General features: G+C 39.1%; 1 protein-coding gene across 37 annotated transcripts in view; it reads right to left on the bottom strand.

Moving 5' to 3' along the window:
* R3HCC1L (R3H domain and coiled-coil containing 1 like) overlaps window positions 1-19,018 on the bottom strand; it is a 72,846-nt gene that overhangs the window by 38,255 nt on the left and 15,573 nt on the right. For 4 of the 37 annotated variants that reach the window (XM_086379525.1, XM_086379524.1, XM_086379523.1 and 1 more), the window contains one exon: window positions 17,343-17,394. The exons of 30 other annotated variants lie outside the window; for them this stretch is intronic. The gene's annotated coding sequence lies outside the window, so the exon portion shown is untranslated. Of the gene's footprint in view, window positions 1-17,342; window positions 17,395-18,427; window positions 18,532-19,018 lie in introns of all 37 variants that reach the window. 3 more of the 37 variants (XM_086379519.1, XM_086379533.1, XM_086379522.1) reach the window with 1 other exon arrangement.

Genomic DNA, 19,018 nt, shown 5'->3' with positions numbered 1-19,018 from the left:
GATGCATACATGGAAATTTGCCAGTCATGTTAAAAGTCTCAATAAAAATTAGCTATTATTTAAATAGGCAGTTGAGTTCTTTAAGTTACAAGTTTACACAAGAATCAAAAGTGCCTTGATCACTTATAAAATCCATTTCTAAAGTCTCAATAAAAATTAGCTATTATTTAAATAGGCAGTTGAGTTCTTCAAGTTACAAGTTTACACAGGAATCAAAAGTGCCTTGACCACTTATAAAACCCACTCTATGTGGCACTAACATCTATTGCAGCTGGGTGCTCTGGCTCTGCCCCACCACTCACTCACTCACTCACTAATGGCCCCATGTTGCAAGCATCCAATAAGACAGAGTAAACACAACGCAATTCAACTGTAAAGTGAAAATACAAACACTGAAAACAATGCAGGATTTCATGAAGTCTATAAAATAATATTGAAGGAGTACTCATCTCAGAGCAAAACCCTTGGGGAATGAAGATGCAGCAAAATCAAACCAGTGAACAAGTGAAGAAGAGAAAAATCTAACAAGGATGATGACAGGACAGAAATCAAGAAAAGAAATGTCAAGGGCTTAAGAAAAATCTCTTGAGAAATTGCTAACACTCTCAACAGTTTTGGTAAAACTGAAGCTCGTCTAATCTATAGGATTGTTGCTGTTGTTTAGTTGCTAAGTTGTATACGACTCTGTGGAGAAGGAAATGGCAACCCACTCCAGTGTTCTTGCCTGGAGAATCCCATGGACGGAGGAGCCTGCTGGGCTGCAGTCCATGGGGTTGCGAAGAGTCGGACACGACTTCGTGACTTCACTTTCCCTTTTCACTTTCATGCATTGGAGAAGGAAATGGCAACCCACTCCAGTGTTCTTGCCTGGAGAGTCCCAGGGACGGGGGAGCCTGGTGGGCTGCCGTCTATGGGGTCGCACAGAGTCAGACATGACTGAAGTGACTTAGCAGTAGCAGCAGCATACGACTCTGAGACCCAAGGGACTGCAGCCTGCCAGTATCCTCTGTCCATGGGATTTCCCAGACAAAAATACTAGAGTGTGCTGCCATTTCCTTCTCCCAGGGGATGTTCCTGACACAGGGATCGAACCACATCTCCTGCACTGCAGGTGGACTCTTTACCACTGAGACACTGGGGAAGCCCAAATCTATTTGATAAATACCAAGAAAATCAAAGTAAAAGGATGCTATCAGACTATCACACAATTTCAGCGAAAAAAATTGTAACAACAAAGTACTAATACTTATTCTTTGTTAATTCTAAGAATAGCACAGCTGCAATTATAACTTAAATTTTATTAAATACATGGTAAAATGTTTTCATGCCAGAAAATTGCCCCTAGCAATTATTTTCATTAGTAATTATGAACTTTAGTCACCATTTTAAACAGGTCCACTTTAAGATATATTTTCAAAGTACCGATTTTCTCATTTAACAAAGTTTTCTCAAAAATATACATTCCTTATAAGGGGAGAAAGGCTATTATCTAAACTGTTAACAGTGGTTACATCTGGGAGAGCAGAACATGAGGAGAAAGGAATTAAGAATTTCTCTTTATACATTTAGCACAGAATTGGTCAAATTTGTTACAATAAATGTAGTTATCTTTATAATTAAAAACAAAATTACTAAAACTTAAAGATATGCTGTTGCTTTAGTATAACAGGCCATTACCATAAATTGGTGTAGGAGAAAGCAAAGGCAATGAAAATTTTTTTGTTTGTTTTTGGCAATGAAAATTGACAAACAGATTTTTATTGGACAAAATAAGTAGGAAAATGATGAATGGAGAAAAGGGCAACCTCTTCAATATATGTCACAGGATAATAAGACAGCACAGAAAATATTTGATGTTGGGAAGATAACTTCACCAATGTTGCAGAATGCTGAGAAACCTCTATTTTTTGGCCTAAGAAGAACCTAGGGCTACATTGTCCAATACACTAGCCAATAGCCAAATGTTACTGAGCACTTGAAAAGTGGCCAGTCTAAGATGTGTTGTGCTTATAAAATGTCTCTGGATTTCAAAGACTTAGTACAGAAAATAAAAGTAAAATGTCTCATTAATATTCTTATATTGATTATATGTTTGATACTATTTTGTATATAACTGGTTAAATAAAAGACATTAAAGTGATTCTGTTTATTTTTGTATTTTTTAATGTAACTACTAGAGAATTTAAAGTTGCACTTGTGGCTCACTTTCGTGGTCTGTATTTTATTTCTAATGGGACCTTAATGCCAGAAGAACGAACAGGGTCTTGCTTTTCCTCTTGTGTCTTGTCTATTTCAGGTTTTTTTCACTTTCAGCAAGGGAATATAACAAACCAAGGAATCAACTAACCCATGAATGTACAGATAAGTTTATCTCTGCACAATTTAATTTCCCAAATTTCATAATGATCAAAAAATAGAGCCTCAAAAGAAGTAAAGTCTACTTATTATTCATAAATTAAGACTGAATGGACAACAGTCCTATGTGGTGAAATTTACCCTCAACACATTTGGGAGCATTTTTTCATATATGTCTAAAACTATGAAGGGCCTAGATTTAGAATCACTTCTTTGCTTATTAATAAAACAACTGCCTTTGTTTTACTGGACTATCAAGAGCATTCTTATTCTCACTGGTCTACTTAGAAGCAGACAAAACTAAGAAATGCCAGTATCCTTCAGCTCAGTAGCATATATGTGTATCTTGTAAAGGAATAAAAGAATCCTAAGAGTAGATTTAGAATGTTTATAATTAAACGTAATATACAAAATATATTAAGTGACACAAGTAAACAAACAGATTTCTGAGTAGTAAAATATAATTACATACTTTTAACTCCTAGCCATCCCCTCTGAAAGATTCACTGTCTTTCTCGCTCTAATTTAATAGTTTGGTGAATGGTATCGCTCTCAATCTAGTAGTTCAGGCCAGAATCCTGGAAGTCGTTATCTCTGATATTTCAATTACCTACTTCTATACTGTTCATTCTATTTCTATACTGCTTCCTGTGATTTTCTAAAATACAAGTCAGATTTGGTTATTTCTTTGTTCAAACCCTTCAGTGGCTCTTTATCATGCACATCCTTTGAAGTACCGTGCACAGCACACATGGCCCTACATGATCTGGCTCCACTGCCACCCTGAAACTGCCCAGCTGCCCAGGGCCATCTGCAGCCACTCCTAACATCAGACTTACAGTCCATCAATTGAGTCAACTCTGGTAGGACTAGAAACATGCCCAGCTGCATTCTCACACCTCTGTGATTTAAGATGCATTATTTTCTCAGTCAGATGACAGCCTGATAGTCTCCTACACGTCCTTCACATCTCACCTAAAAGGTTAACTCCTTTATAATTACATCACTGACTCCTTGATATGCTACAGCCCTACCCTTAAGTTCTCACTATAATACAAATACTTTCATTAAAACAGTTACCATATTGCTTTAGAGTTACGTATTTGCATGTCTGGCTCTCTTCTAAACAGTAATTAAGTCCCTTCAGTGTAGGGTTAGTGTCTTTTTGTCTCATAGCACTGTATCTGGCACCAAATAAATACTACCTGTTAAATCATGGCAAGTGAAATTTCTCAATAGGTGATGTTCTCCTAACCCCTAGGTGAGACTTAGGGCCCCATTCACTTCACAAACATTTACTGAACATGTAGTATGTGCTAAGTCCCATCTTAGACACTGGGAACACAGCAATAAGCAAAACAAAGTCTGGCCTCAAGGAGCTTATACGGTAATGGTAGAGAGAAAAAATAAACATTTAAATATATAATATTTGACCGTGGTAAATGTGATGGAAGAGGGACAGGAATACAGAGTGATGGGGGTGTGGCTATTTTAGAAGGCAAGACCACATAGTAAAGTGGGGAAGAACACTTTGAGGATTTAATACCTGAGCTGATACTTGAGTTGAGTTACAGAGTCACAAAAATTACCTAGAAAAGAGAATTCCAGGAAAAAAAGAAAAGCAAGTGCAAACATTATGAGGCAGGCCCAATTTGAAAAACAGGAATAACAGGAACCAAGTGTGGTAACAGCAGAGTGAAAGGAGGCACACAAGTCAGTAAGACAGCGAAGGGCTGGAACAGAGAGACCTGCAGGCCAAGACAAGGTGTTTAGACTTTATTTTGAATGTGTTGGGAAATCACGGGAAGGTTTCAGCAAGAGAATGACATGATCTGACTTACCTTTGCTAAAGATTATTCTAGCAAAAATGTGAGGAACTGACAATAGGAGACAGGAATTGAGGAAGAAAATCTCTATGTCTAAAAATAGACATGCAGCATAGGTTACTAACAGAGGAGGTCACAAGAAAAGGTTATTAATGATATATTCTCAAGGCAAAGCCAACAAAAACTTGATGATATGGTTGTATGGGATGTGATGGGAAGAGAGGAGCCACTAAAGAGTTTTGGTCTGATCAACCTGGATGATGACAGTTAAATTTACTAAGATAGGAAGGAAATAAGAAAAGAGGAATCAAGAGCTGTGATTTGGATACTTTAAATGTGAATGCCTGCTGGACACTGTATAGCTATTAAGGAAGCAACTGGAAATATAAGTCTGAAGCTCAGAGGAGGCATAAGAATTGAAGATAAAAATTTGGAAATCATCACCATCAAGATTCAAGCCAAGAACAGGAATAAGACTGCTCAGGGAGTGACAGAGATAGTAGACCAGGGGAACTGAACCATGGGGGACCTACAACTTTAGAGGTCAGGAGGAAGAGATGCAGCCAAGCTTAGGACGTGGAGGAAAAAAAACAGAAGCGTGCAATTCTCTAAAAAGCAAGAGTAATCATTTGCATTAAATGTTGAAAAGTCAAGTAGTAAGAACTGAGAATTTTCCACTGGATTTGGCAGGATAGAGGTTGGTGGTGACACTGGAATAGTTTCAGTGGAGGTGGAGAGATAAATACATAACTGGAATGAGGTGAGGAAGAATGATCCAATAGGAAAGGAGAAACAAATGATACAAATAAGGAATAGGGAGTTTAAGGTAATAAAGGCATATTTATAATAGTTTTTAAATCCTCTAACAAAAAAGTTAGCAATCATAAGATTAGAAATTCTATCAATACCTGCTTTGTTATACTATTAAAAACATAAGTAGAACATGATATTCTGAATTGCTCAAATATTTACCTCAGGACAGATAAGGTATCTTGAGCCTCACTATTTCATATATAAATTAAACTTACATAATCAACAGCTTTTTTTAGTTATTTTTGCCTTAGAAAGGTTTAGGATTCATTATAGCCTATGCCAGTTCTTCAGTCACTTCAATTTAATCTACGGAACACAAACAAATGAATTCTACTTCTTTATCAATGGCCAGTATATACATACATCCATTTTTGGAGTTATTTCATAATCTTGTGAATGTAGCAGTAAATAGTCATTTACAAACTTTTAATGAAGTGCTGCCTTTGTAGCTGTTTTAGTCGCTAAGCCATGTCCGACTCTTCTGTGCCCCCATGGACTGTATGTAGCCTGCCAGGCCTCTCTGTCCACGGGGGTTTCCCAGGCAAGAAAACTGGAGCGGGTTGCCATTTCCTACTCCAGAAGATCTTGACCCAGGCATCAAACCTGTATCTCCTGCATTGGCAGGCAGATTCCTTATCACTGCACCACTAGGGAAGCCCCATGAAGTGTAAAGTTAACCAAAAAAGTAATTTTTTCCCTAAACACAAAAGCATTATGCAATAAACCTAAAAAAAGGTTTTTTTTTTAATCTGTGTTCTCACCTTACAGAGATAAGTACTCTAAATATCACTTGAATGACTGAAAAACCATTCCAAAACAGCATATTCAATGTCAGAAATTTTCACAGCAGGGATAGAAAACATACTCTGTTTCAACTGATTTGGAATTTTGTTTGTGGAGCAAAAGAAAAAGTAAAACATGAGTAAAAAATTAGAAGATTATATCACCTGGCCAGAAGTCTTTAGTAAAATAATAAAATAAGGGATATACCCAATCTTTCCTCACTTTCAAGTTCCTTCACTTCCAGTGTCAAGCACATTTTTACAAACAAGAAACCAAGAAATGTTCTCCCTCTGCGAACAAGCTTCATTTAAAAAAACCCAAAAAACCTTGATCCAAACACAACAAAGAGGCACTTGCTCATAATATAATAACATGAAAAATTATACTTGGACAGCAAAGAAATGGTTTCATACTTTAAAAACTATGAAGTCTGTTAATGAACCACAACTGATTCTGCTGTAATTTTCTTAATGCATCCTTCTATAAACGCACTTGCACTAGTTAAAACAGGGACATATTTCACACTTGAAAACAAAATAATTTCTATATTCACTTGGAGGTTTATTCTTACTTCTATTCAAATCAGGTTTACAAAATGTATGCTGGAATTTAAATTAAGAGAATAAAGACGATAATTTGTGACATTAGTGAATCATGGCCTGCTCTTTTAACATACCTGAACTGAAGAGAAACAAAAGGTTTTAAACCAAGTAGACACTCATTTCAGAGAAGGCAGTGGCAACCCACTCCAGTACTCTTGCCTGGAAAATCCCATGGGCGGAGGAGCCTGGTAGGCTGCAGTCCATGGGGTCACTAGGAGTCAGACACAACTGAGCCACTTCACTTTCACTTTCCTGCATTGGAGAAGGAAATGGCAACCCACTCCAGTGTTCTTGCCTGGAGAATCCCAGGGACGGGGGAGCCTGGTGGGCTGCCATCTATGGGGTCGCACAGAGTCGGACACAACTGAAGTGACTTAGCAGCAGCAGCAGCAGACACTCATTTAGAGGCCCTTACTCAGAAGGTAAACAGATTCATGAACTGGAAGCAAACGAGGAGTCAAACAGCTCTATTCAAACGGCTACACTGGCCACTTGCTGAGTGATACATCTTTTCATTGTGAAAGAATGTGGATTCTTTATTGGATTTTTATTGTTCCAAAAACAGTAATTTTTTACAGGATTTTTATTGTTCCTATCTCTTCCCCACCTGTCACTTCTTGCCACTCTAAGCATTTTTATTTCTTTGAGTCTAATGGATACTGTAAATTTCAGCATGCTCAAATTATATACGGAATAAGAATAAAAAGGCTTGTAAGTAAGGGTCTGAGATGCTTCATATTTGAGCAAAGTTTATGAACTTTAATATATGAACTTTATGATATCTATTTTGGCCACTTATCAGATCTTATGTAGCTTACTTGATCATGTTCAAAACAGTGACACCCTCATTAAAAGCTTCCCAACAACCCTACAATGTGAAATCATTACCAAATTCTACAGATGAGAAAATGAAGCTCAGGATGTTAAACAATATTATCGAAGGCCAAGGACCTAGAACGTGCCAGATTCTAATCTAGATAATATAGCTCCAGTGTTTGTGCTCTTAACTGCCTTATGGCAAAATGAATATACCAGTGTTAAATGCCCTCCAATTTAATATCTTATAATCCTCTGGGGAAGAAAAATATTAGGAATAACTACATCCATTAGTTGATGTCGTAGAAATTAGAGGCCTTAACCATTCTCCTTTCTTTTCAAAAGCTGCTCCAAAAGATATAATGGGGCCCTGGAACTGAAAAGCCAGAGGAACACCAGTGGGTCAGCAAAACTGACCAGGAAGCTTTCAGAGGTCTAACTGGTCTAACCGTGTCTAGGATGACCCTATGCCTGTCCTGTAGTGAATCCAAACCCAAGACAGTCCATTGCCATTTGAAGACCTACTTGCCAAGGATGGCTTCAGACTGTTCCTTCTGAGACCCAGCCCTAAAGGATTTCTGAACGCCTGCTGCATGTTGTACATTTCAATGAATACTTTCTGAGAAAAGTTAGGTATTTTCAACCCCTGCTGCCATATCAAACTATTAGTTTGTCTGACTCCAATTATACCTTGAGTTCCTTGAAAGTAAGAAACACCTTACCATTTTTAAATCCTCAAAGCACAACACCATAACTGGCATATGGATAGCATTCAGTAAATGTCTGGTAAGAAATCAGAATTAAAAACCAACGTTCCTAACATGAAGTACTATCAATTCAAACATTTCTGCTTAACTTGAGACTGTGAATAGAGGAAAAGCATGTGTATTCTTGGTCAAAATTAAGAATTCTTTACCAATGTGCTTTTTAATTCAATTCATTCGCTATTTTCCTACTAACATAGACTCTTCTTAACTTGTATATATGACACATGATATAAATATATTTACAGAAAGAGGCCTTATGTGCAAACTAATGGTGAGACCAAAATCAAACTACAGCCAGATTAAAGGCCTGTCCCCTGTACTTGGTTCATTCTTAAAAACCACAATGTCCTTCCACCATTAAAGAAATGATGCTCTATGTTTTTAAGTATTATCTATTTTTACAGATATATACATATATATATACACACACACATACATCCCAATCACAAGAAATACTGAAAAGCACTAAGACTATGAATATTTCTGAGATTATAAAAACCTTACAATATGTTGGATTTTTAAAACCACTGAGCAGCATCTGTCCTGCACTAAAGAAGTCAGTGAGTGGAAAGCACTGTGCTAAGTGCTCATATACTAACTATCTCATTTAACAGCACCGTGAGGTATATATAGTTATTATTACCATTTCACAGATAAGGTAACTAAATCTCTAGGTCACACAGCTAGCTGCTAAGTAGAGGAGCCGTAACTGAAACCAAGTTTTGACTGCTTACAACTGTCTCCCATTGTATATCCTCAACAAAACAACTCTGAATTTTCTGAATCATAGATGCCTAACTTTAATATTGTGCTAACATGCCATGTTTATTGTTAACTTCATCACTTCAAGAAGTAAAATTACCAATATGACTCCATACATATCTGCCCACCTAACCCCTGAAATCTCAACATAGCGTGGGCTGTTTACCACTAACTTCCCCTTTTCTGGAAATCAGACTTCACCCCTCCTAATACCAGGAAAACCCTGTTGGCACCCACCACTCTGTTCTGTATAAAACTTACCACAGCTATCAGGGATAGTGGTTACTGCCTTAGGTAACTCTGGAGTCTTAAAAGACTTGAACTCTCTAACAGAGTTCTAAAATATCCACCACACTAAATGCTGAGTAAAACCACCTGGGGAATACAAGGGAAGTATGTGAGTAAATACAGTAAGTTTCTCTCTACAAGGACTAGCTCTTTGAGAAGAGCTGCTAAGTCACTTCGTGTCTGACTCTGTGCGACCCCATAGCCGGCAGCCCACCAGGCTCCGCCGTCCCTGGGATTCTCCAGGCAAGAACACTGGAGTGGGGTGCCATTTCCTTCTCCAATGCATGAAAGTGGAAAGTGAAAGTGAAGTTGCTCAGTTGTGTCCGACTCTTTGCGACCCCACGGACTGCAGCCTACCAGGCTCCTCCGCCCATGGGATTTTCCAGGCAAGAGTACTGGAGTGGGGTGCCACTGCCTCCTCCTTAAGAAGATCAATTGTATGCTATTTTTTGTTTCAAAAGAAACAAAGCCAGTTTGCAGATTTTATTTATACACAACAGGTTAAACATCAAAATTGAAGGTATCAAACTTTGCTCCCTAAGATCTGCTGCTATACCACATTCATCTTCATATTTCCAGAGTTGAATACAATGTCTGACCCATGGAAAACACTGAAATATTGAACTAAATTTTACTTTCAAAGACTAAAAAATAGAAAATTGTAAGAAATAGAAACTTGAAGCGGTCCATTTTCAAGGCAAACTAAGTAGCTCTGAGTGGAAAAATTACTAGCAGTTGAACTTGCAAACACAACAAAGGTTGAGGCCTGAACTCTTCAGATAAAGTCGGGGTTGGGGGAGGGAGGTCAGACTGGATCCTAAAGAGACAGGACTCCACCCATTACCTGTGCCCCAGCTCTAACCACGCCTAAGGATTTGTGGACGTGACATAGTTCATCAACCTGGAGGGTCCCTAAGCAAACGGGATGTTGGGGGAAGGGATAAACGAACAAGAAAGTCTTTGTTGAAAAATGCGGATGTAAATTGGGAAGGGAGAAAGGATAGCCTAATAAGGAAATAACGAAACTTAGGTGACATCCAGAAAGATTGTACATCTCACAATACTGGGCCAGTCAGGAACAGGGAGAAGGGACCTGCATGTCAGGGAACAAACTGCTTGAAATGGCCCTGGGTTTGCCTGCCCACAGGACACCAGATCTTGCAAGACTGTCGTTAAAAGCCTCGCTTTCCTTGCGCTTTGTGTCTCTGAGCCCATCCCTTGGTTTTGGGCTGGTGAGCGTGATTCTCACAGAAATGGAACCCTAGAGTTCTATCCCAATCCTCTCAAGATTATACTAGTGCCATGAAATGTTCTCTAATTTCTCATATGTCTTCAGATTCTCCCTGGACAGACTACAAATACTGAAAAGAAAACTGCTTTCTCTACTCTTTAAAGCTTGCAGAGCAATTACCACAGTGTTCAGGACATGCACAGTAGGTAGGCAGTATTTCCATCAGATTTCTTAAAAAGTAACAGAAAGGCACCTTATATATACTTCTCTGCCCCATGAAAAAACATACTAGTTACTCTTCTTACTAGGAAGATTTATTTTTCATCATCTTTGGCACAAATTCTAGAATGCTATCTGCCAGGTCCCATGCCCCAGTAAATATGCATCCTCAAGCAATTATGGAGATAGATAGCTTATGGGGAGGGGGCACTCTCTGGTCAGGTCCCAGTGCTGGCCTGTGGTTAGGGGGAAGGCTAAGTGGGGGGAGGGTGTGGTCCTGTGATAAATCACTGCCCACTCTGCTTACGGGTATTTATCACAGCCCGCTGTCAGGTAAATCACTGGAAAAACACCTCTTCAGTAATTAATGTGAAGTGACGGATGGACAGCCCCTGGGCCCATTAATCAGGAACATCAGCAACCTACTGAGATTATGAATGTCAGGATGCATAAACTGCCGGTGGATCAATAGGCCCAGGAATTCATCCAAGGCTCTCATTTCCGAGGTATCTCCGGTACATTAGGCTCCCTCGACCCTTCCCCCAATCTAAAATGAAGAGCTAAGGCTTCAGAACAAAGAGCAGGAGCAGAGGTCTGAACTGACCACTGCAAGAAAACAGTCAAGAAATCTGGCCACGGCTAGGAAAGCACCAGGACAGGCAAAGTGAGCACAGAGCCATACTGAGCAAGAGGCTCTCAGAAGGCTCGGTGCCCTGGAAAAGCAGGAGAACCAGGAAGACAACAGGTAACAGTCAATACTCAGAGCCTCATAATCCACTTCAGGGGTAGTCCCCTTCTTGCTTCTTATCTTTGACCCATTTTCCTGCCCACATTTACTTTCCTTCCATGTTGGCACCACTAATACAGAGTAGAGAGAAATAAACAATTTCTGCTCTATAACAACCTAGGTTAAAAAATGCCAATTTTAGAGAAAAAAGAATCTAGATAAAATAAAATCACTGAATTATCCTTGAATTTAATTTAGCCTCATCCTTCACTGCCATGACAAATGGGGACTTGCCAGCAGAAGTTCCCACAGTGTTTGCTGCCAAGTCTCTTCAGTCGTGCCCAACTCTGTGCGACCCCATAGACGGCAGCCCACCAGGCTCCTCCGTCCCTGGGATTCTCCAGGCAAGAACACTGCAGTGGGGTGCCATTTCCTTCTCCAATGCAGGAAAGTGAAAAGTGAAAGTGAAGTCGCTCAGTTGTGTCTGATTCTTAGCGACCCCATGGACTGCAGCCCACCAGGCTCCTCCGCCCATGGGAGTTTCCAGGCAAGAGCACTGGAGTGGGGTGCCGTTGCCTCCTCCGCCCACAGTGTTTACAACTGAGAAAAAGGTGGTCCTCCTGATTCATTGGCATTTACAAAGCCTTCTGCCAACATACAATATGGGTTAAAGACTAAACTGTGTGGTCAGATTCTAGAGTAATTAAATCAGCTCCTAATTCTATTTCTTCTCCAAGTCAAACAAAAAATTCTCCATCAAAAGAGTCTGCTCAACTTGTAAAACAATACTGGACCTGAAAGAGAATTACTGCTTGCTCATCACCCGAAGTTTAGCCGAATTATGTACAAGAGATTCGGCTGGGCTTCAGCCTCATATTGAATACACTCTAGGCTGGTACTGACGGGAATGAGACTGCTGTGCTTGCCGCCACATCCCGCCAAACCCCAGTGCTGTGCTTTGTGGTCAGACTAAGGCCAGGGCTGCAATTGTTGGTTAGAAAGTGTCTCAGAGTTACAGCTGCCTGTTCCGCTAAATCTCATTTCATCCTACTGATGGATGGATGGACAGATGGCTGCTTGGTGAAAGCAGCATTATCAGGCAGCTTCTATGGAGCCTCTGAATGATGGATAGCCCTCCTTCTACTTTCTCCAAACCACCATCGATCCAAGCCATATTTCAGCGGTCAGAAGCCCAGTAATATTAAGACACACAATCAGGTTAAGTTACTTGCAGTGTAAACCTCTAGAACAGAAATTCTAACACCTTTGCTTTGCTGTCAGGAACCAGGCTGAAAATGTTACAGTCCATTCTTTCTAGCTGCTAACTCAATGAATTCCAACAGCGCAAAGCCCAAAGGGAACAGCTGGGCTCCGTTCCTAGGAGCACTTGAAAAGCTAGCTTGCCTGCCAAATTTTTTACTAGCCAGTTCTGTGAAATGAACTCTGCAGTTATAGTGAGCAGATCTGTGGATTTGTGTATCCAGTGGAATGTGAAGTTATTAGAATCATATAAACTATATAGAGTGTGTCAGTGATATCCTCACTAGATTCAAGTATGGGCACCTTGGATATGCCAGGGAGACATGACTACCAACATCAAGGAGAGTGATTAAAACCAGGATGGACTGAAATTTTGTATTTGCACATAATCCTAAAATGCTGTTTCTATCTGGTTTTCCTGGCTGGCTTCTACTCTCTTGTATACATATCAAATCATAAGTACTAATCCTTGCCTGTTTTCACAAGCACACTTCTGCATCCACTTGTCTGTCACCTTCTAGGCACTCATTTCTGCTTGTTTATTTGGACTACATGCCCCCTTTGTTATTTCCATGTTATCATGTGCTCTCAGACTCATACAACTGGACTCTATCAAAGTTATTTCCACTTGTGTGATTAAAGAAATGGACTCTGAATCCAGCTTTATAATACAGATTCCTAGATCCCACGTGCCCTCTATTCTAAGCTCACGTGTTCCCAGATGACTTCTCTAAATGCTTTACTATCAACTATACCCCAAATCAGCTTGGCCTGGCTCCTGGTCCCACCTCTTTTGACTGACTCGCTGCTGCTGTGAGCCAATGCTCAGAGAATTTGTTTGTATTTGTTTTGGGGGTTAGAAAAATGTCTCAATGGAAAGGCAACTGTCATTCTTCTTGCCATAATGGTAGTTTACTTTAAAATTTTAATATTTATGCCTTAACAACACCTATAATTCTATTTCAAGCAAAAAATAGGAAAAATTCTGTGCTATTTTTATAAAAATTAATGTCTTATCAAGAATAGCACTGCCCTTCACATAAACATTGAATAATTTTTACATAATTTTAGAATTACATTATTGAAAGAGATTGTATAGGTAATAATTCAATATCCTAATTTTTCAAATACAGAAACTGAGGATCTGAGGTTGTAATGTACCTGGTTAGATAGATATTAAGCAGTAAAGCAAGGCTGAAACCTAGACTTCAATTAAAAGTATTGTGCTTATTACATTTCTCAGATATCCCACTTTCATCCTTGGGATTTCAGAAGAAATGAGAGAAATGAGGATTGACTGTTATTTGTATGTATGCCTATGTGTTTGCCTATGTGTTTAGGGAGGAAGGAAGCCACAAGTAATTTAAATTTAGCCACTAATACTATTGTGCTCCCCATCAAAGTTGCCAATGGGTCACCTGAGAGTCATTTGCTATCTTAGAGAACAAAATTTGATGAATCCCTGACAATAAGAAACCTCTATCCTTCTCTTCTCCCTTCTTTATCTAGAAGTTTGAAAAGAAAAAAGCAGAAAGATGTCTAATGCAAGTAGAATCAGAAAAGTCAGAGGCTCCATAACTTAAATTAAATGGACAGAGGAGCAATGCGTCCTCTTCATTTCCAAGGACACCACATTCTGGTCAAATACAGAGCACTAGCTAACTGATTGGACTCCACCCTCTGGTGGTCAAAATGGGTCACTGTTGCATTTCCTGATTGTCAAGTTACCTCCATACAAACCTTACAGCCTTACAGATAGCTGAAAAAGACCTTGGAAAATCATGTCATATAAACTCATTTTTAAAATGAGCAAACTGAGGAATTTACTTAAGACTTGGAACTATTTGAGTGGTAACTGAGACAACAACCCCAGATCTCCCATCAACTAAACTAAACTAGTTAGTTAAGCTAACCATCATACCTGCCTTTAACCAATTTTCTACCCAGTATATATATGCAGGATATACTAGCTGAGTAAAGTTTAATCAGGAAGTTAATTGTGCTGCAAAAATAACCACATAATACACATCAAAACCAAATATATTATCCACCCTAAGGCATATCTCCATTAGTGTAAATGATCAGGATGACTTTTCCATCCCATTCCCACAAAAATGTCCTCATACATTAGATGAGAATTCTGCTACAACTACTCTTAGGACCAGACAAAACATTTCTCCTAGGAATTAAAAATAAGGTACCTCCTAAGAAAAAATTATCAGTACTAGGTGAATAATAAGGAATGACAGTGCTTTAAACTCTTTCTTATTTCTATATACTCCTTAAGTTCATAGAAAAGCTGTTTTATTTGCATTAAACAAATACATTTTAGAATAATCAATTTTTTTACAAGGCAATCTCAAGTCAACACAAAGATCCTTTCCTTTCGCTAAAAAGTCTTTTTATGGTGTTTCTATTTGGTTAAGAAAGATCTATTAAGAAATAGATGAAGCCAGGGAACAATGACATATTTTTCAAAATCTGCTGCAATGAACCATGTCTAATTATGTTTTCTGTTCCATTAAGGTTTAGGCCCCACAAGCAAAACTGAAGTAGTAGCAGAGCAGTAGAGGAAGAGAAAGAAAAAAATAAACAGCTAACCACTTGATGAGTGCTCATGATGTGACAGGGACTGTGCTCAATATTTTATGTATCGTATTTTCTCATTTGATTCCAGCTACAGTACTATGAGATAGGTATTATGACCTCAGTTTTACCGATAAGAAATCAGAAGCAACTCAAGGTCACATAGCTGTTAAGTGCTGGTTAGGATTTCAAAGTCCCTGCATTTAACCAGTACACTAGACTGCCTGATGATACTCAGCAAGATGGTCTCTCACAATCATCTATTAATTTCATAAATATTAGCAATTTGCTTAGAATCTGTATAAATGCAAAGCAACCAAAAGAGAGTTCAAAGACTGCTGCAGTAAAACAAGAAAATCAACTAGGGTAAGAATGAAAGATTAATGCTTTCATGGCATGACTATTTCCAATAACCTTCCAGACTTAAAAGTGCTGACAATAATAATCTACTACTATCTCTGAAACTTCCTCATTCACCTTGCCTCACCCTCAAAGCCATATGGTTGAAGAACCTAACCAGGTGTCAGGAGAGGAACTCCCTCTCTTCTATTCCCCATAAGAATAATCTCTGTACTTCTTCCTATCTACTCCCACGACCATTTGAAAACATTATCCTTCCCCACCTTTCTCCAGAGGCACATGGGAACAACGAGCAGTGAAACTGATGGCACAGCTCCTAGACTAGAGGAACCTTCAAAGCAGAATGAAGAGCGCACTTTCAAATCTGAATCTAAAGAGAGAAGAAACTTGTACAATAAATACCTCCTGCAAATGGCATTTTCAGATGTAATCTTAAACAGAATATAACAGTCAGTATTTTAATATTAGTCTGCTCCAGACATTTATAGCCTTTGCTTCTGTGCATGCAGCTGAACAAAGATTATAGGCTGCAGAACTGGAAGAAATATTTCATAAAAAAATCTGAGTATCCAGACGATGAAAGATACAGGAGAGATGATTCCAGCAGGGGTTTTGAGGGCCCCAAAATATGCAAACAAACTATGGCATGAAAAGGTTTTTCTCATAACATAACACAATTCACGCTCCCAACTTATTTTATACTCCACTGGCTACAGCCGCCATGCATCGGCACCAACTGATTTCACGCTTTAGAGGCTGGGAAACAGTCCGCAGCTTAGTCTCTTTCACACTCCACTGATGTGGTAACCCCATCGTTCACCAACTTAGCTGTTCCGAGTCTAATATTTGCACCTACAACTGACCACCGCAGATCAAAGCTTTAATATAACTGAACAATAGCAATATGTAACATAAAGGTATAGCAAGCAGTCTGCTTCCTACTCTGTGTATCTATCTGGTGGTAGAGAGGAGAGAAGAAAACACCTTCCTAAAATTTCTTTCCCTCATTACACATCTGGAGGTTGGTCTGTGTTTCTACACTTCTTTGAAATTAGTTCCTTTCCTGGGTCTATCCTGGGTTGCACTGATATCCTATTGAGAATAAGAGTCAGAACGAATAAGGCTTTCAGGGCTGTGCCTTAAATCTGACATGCATTAAGCTTGATCATTTTTCCCCTTTGAAAGTCACTCAGTCGTGTCTGACTCTCTGTGACCCCATGGACTGTAGCCCTCCAGGCTCCTCTATCCATGGAGTCCTCCAGGCAAGAATACTAGAGTGGGTTGCCATTCCCTTCTCCAGGAGATCCTCCTGACTCAGGGATCAAACCCAGGTCTCTTGCATTGCGGGCGGATTCTTTACCATCTAAGCCACCACAGAAACCCAAGATTCACAAACTAAAGCTAATAAACCACTGAGTAAGTTTTGAAAGCAGAGGCTAATGGGCTTAATCTGTGTCTTATTCATATTGTCTCATTTGACCCCAAGTACATACCAAGAGGTAGGTGCTATTATCTCAATTTTACAGATGAGAAATCTAAAACCAAGTTACTGAAGATCACACAGCTTCCAAGTGTTGGTTAGGATTCCAAAGTCCCTACACTTCACTACTACAGTAGACCAGAATACATGCGTTCTAAAAAAATGGGGTAAACAAAGCATAGTATACTTTCAAAAAAGCAAAAATACCAAAGTGCAATAATAACCAAAGAGAATAATTGTAAAGGTATGTTACAGATATAGTTACAACTCTTATCTCCTTCCTCCTTGTAGCTGTACTAGCGAGTGTGAAGACCAAATGTGGCTGATCAGAAACTGAGACATCAAAAGAAGCAAGCTTCACTTTAAAACAGGCAAAGAAAAAACATCAGATAATTAATAAATAAAAGACTCTCTTATATGCAGACTGAAAGTTTACTAATTAAGTTTCAAGAACAGCAAACAATTACCTTACAATACATAAACATCTTCAGAGAACTGCTCCTTTAAGGATCAGGAAACCTGTCGAGAGTGTTACAAAAGGCTTTCAAAGCAGAATAATCTACTGAACAAACATGGTTTGGGTACTAAACTGTATTTTAATCTAATATTTTTATGATAAAAAAAGCAAGACAAATGTTAAAGGTTAGTAATAGCTAGCAATAGGTAATGGCATTTTCTTGTAGCCAAACATTTTTTAAGTGCACATATTGTACTGAGATTTACGCTGGGACAGTGGAAACCATAAAGCTGGACCACAGGTAAGGACACAGTTTGAAGCCCATGAATAACACAGCCTCCTCTTTAAGTTGTCTCTACCTAATTGGGAAGGTAAGAAGTTTTTTTAAAAGGTGTTTTAAGGTAATATAAAATTGACAAATAAAAAGTTGTAAATATTAAAAATCAGAAAAGAGAGCTACCACTTAGGTCTTGGAACAGTTGAAGAAGATAGCATCAAAGGGGAATTGGAAGCTAGTATGTAGACCAGGGACTGAAGGGAGATATTCCAAGTAGAAGGAATGGTCTGAACAATCTGAAGAGGCAGTAATTCAAAAAACCTTATTTTGGAGACAGCTATAGAAACTACTAGAGCCAAAGGGTCAATATAGCAAAGTGTGGAATATTCTGCCAGAAAGAATATTCTGTTTTCAGCCTGGAGGGCCCTCAACACTAGGTTCAGGCATTCAATACCATAAGCAATGGAGAGTCAAGTCTAGACCCTCTAGGCAATTGCTGAGAAGTGATACTATTACTGTTGTGTCTAGGTCTCCAAACTCCCTTACACCATCTGTTCTTTCATTTACCCTGGCTTTTTTTATTATTACTATTATGTACCATCAGGTAAAGGTGTTGCAATAGCACACAATCTTAATACTGACATTGCTCAACATTACACTTGCTTAACCCAATGGCATCAATGAGCAAGCAATAACATTTAACCAAAACCCAGAAACAGGATCAACAGGAGGAATGGGCTCCATAACAGTGTGCCCCAAGTCTAATCCCATACTCATAAACAGACATTACATCTAGGGGAGCAATCAGATACACTTACTTTGTATAACCATTCTCACGATCAGAGAAAGAACTGAACCAAAGTTTGCCCCACGTCACATTCCACTCCACAGTCCAAATATCCAGAAACTTGTGCCTTGCTACCTGGTGAAGATTCCCATAGTTGGCCAAGTGTTTCTGAAACAAATAGCTGGTGATACCTTAGTATGTTGTTTAGTCGCTAAGTCATGTCCAACTCTTCTGCAACCTCATGGGCTGTAGCTTACCAGCCTCCTCTGTCCATGGGATTCCCCAGGCAAGAATACAGGAATGGGTTGCCATTTCCTTCTCCAGGGGATCTTCCCAATCCAGGGATTGAACCAGTGTCTCCTGCACTGCAGGTGGATTCTTTACCACTGAGCCACCAGAGGTATCTAATAAACTAACAAATATCAGGATATACATTTGTCTGAGATAAGAGCCCAATTGTTTTGGATCTAGATATGGTAACTGGCCTTACTACCATTGCAACAGTCTCTGGAAAAGGCAAGACCCATCCCCATTCCTTTGATTTTTATAGTTTCATTTCCTAGTATGAAGTGATATTTCTAGTCTCTTCGAAACTTTCCAATCTATCCAACTTCTGCTTTTC

This window comes from Bos grunniens, chromosome 26, assembly GCF_055505025.1.
Source record: "Bos grunniens cultivar Pamir isolate PY7600 chromosome 26, Bosgru_T2T1.0, whole genome shotgun sequence".
NCBI lineage: Eukaryota > Metazoa > Chordata > Mammalia > Artiodactyla > Bovidae > Bos > Bos grunniens.
Note: the sequence above shows the minus strand (reverse complement) of the source record. Positions and strands in the feature narration are given on the sequence as shown.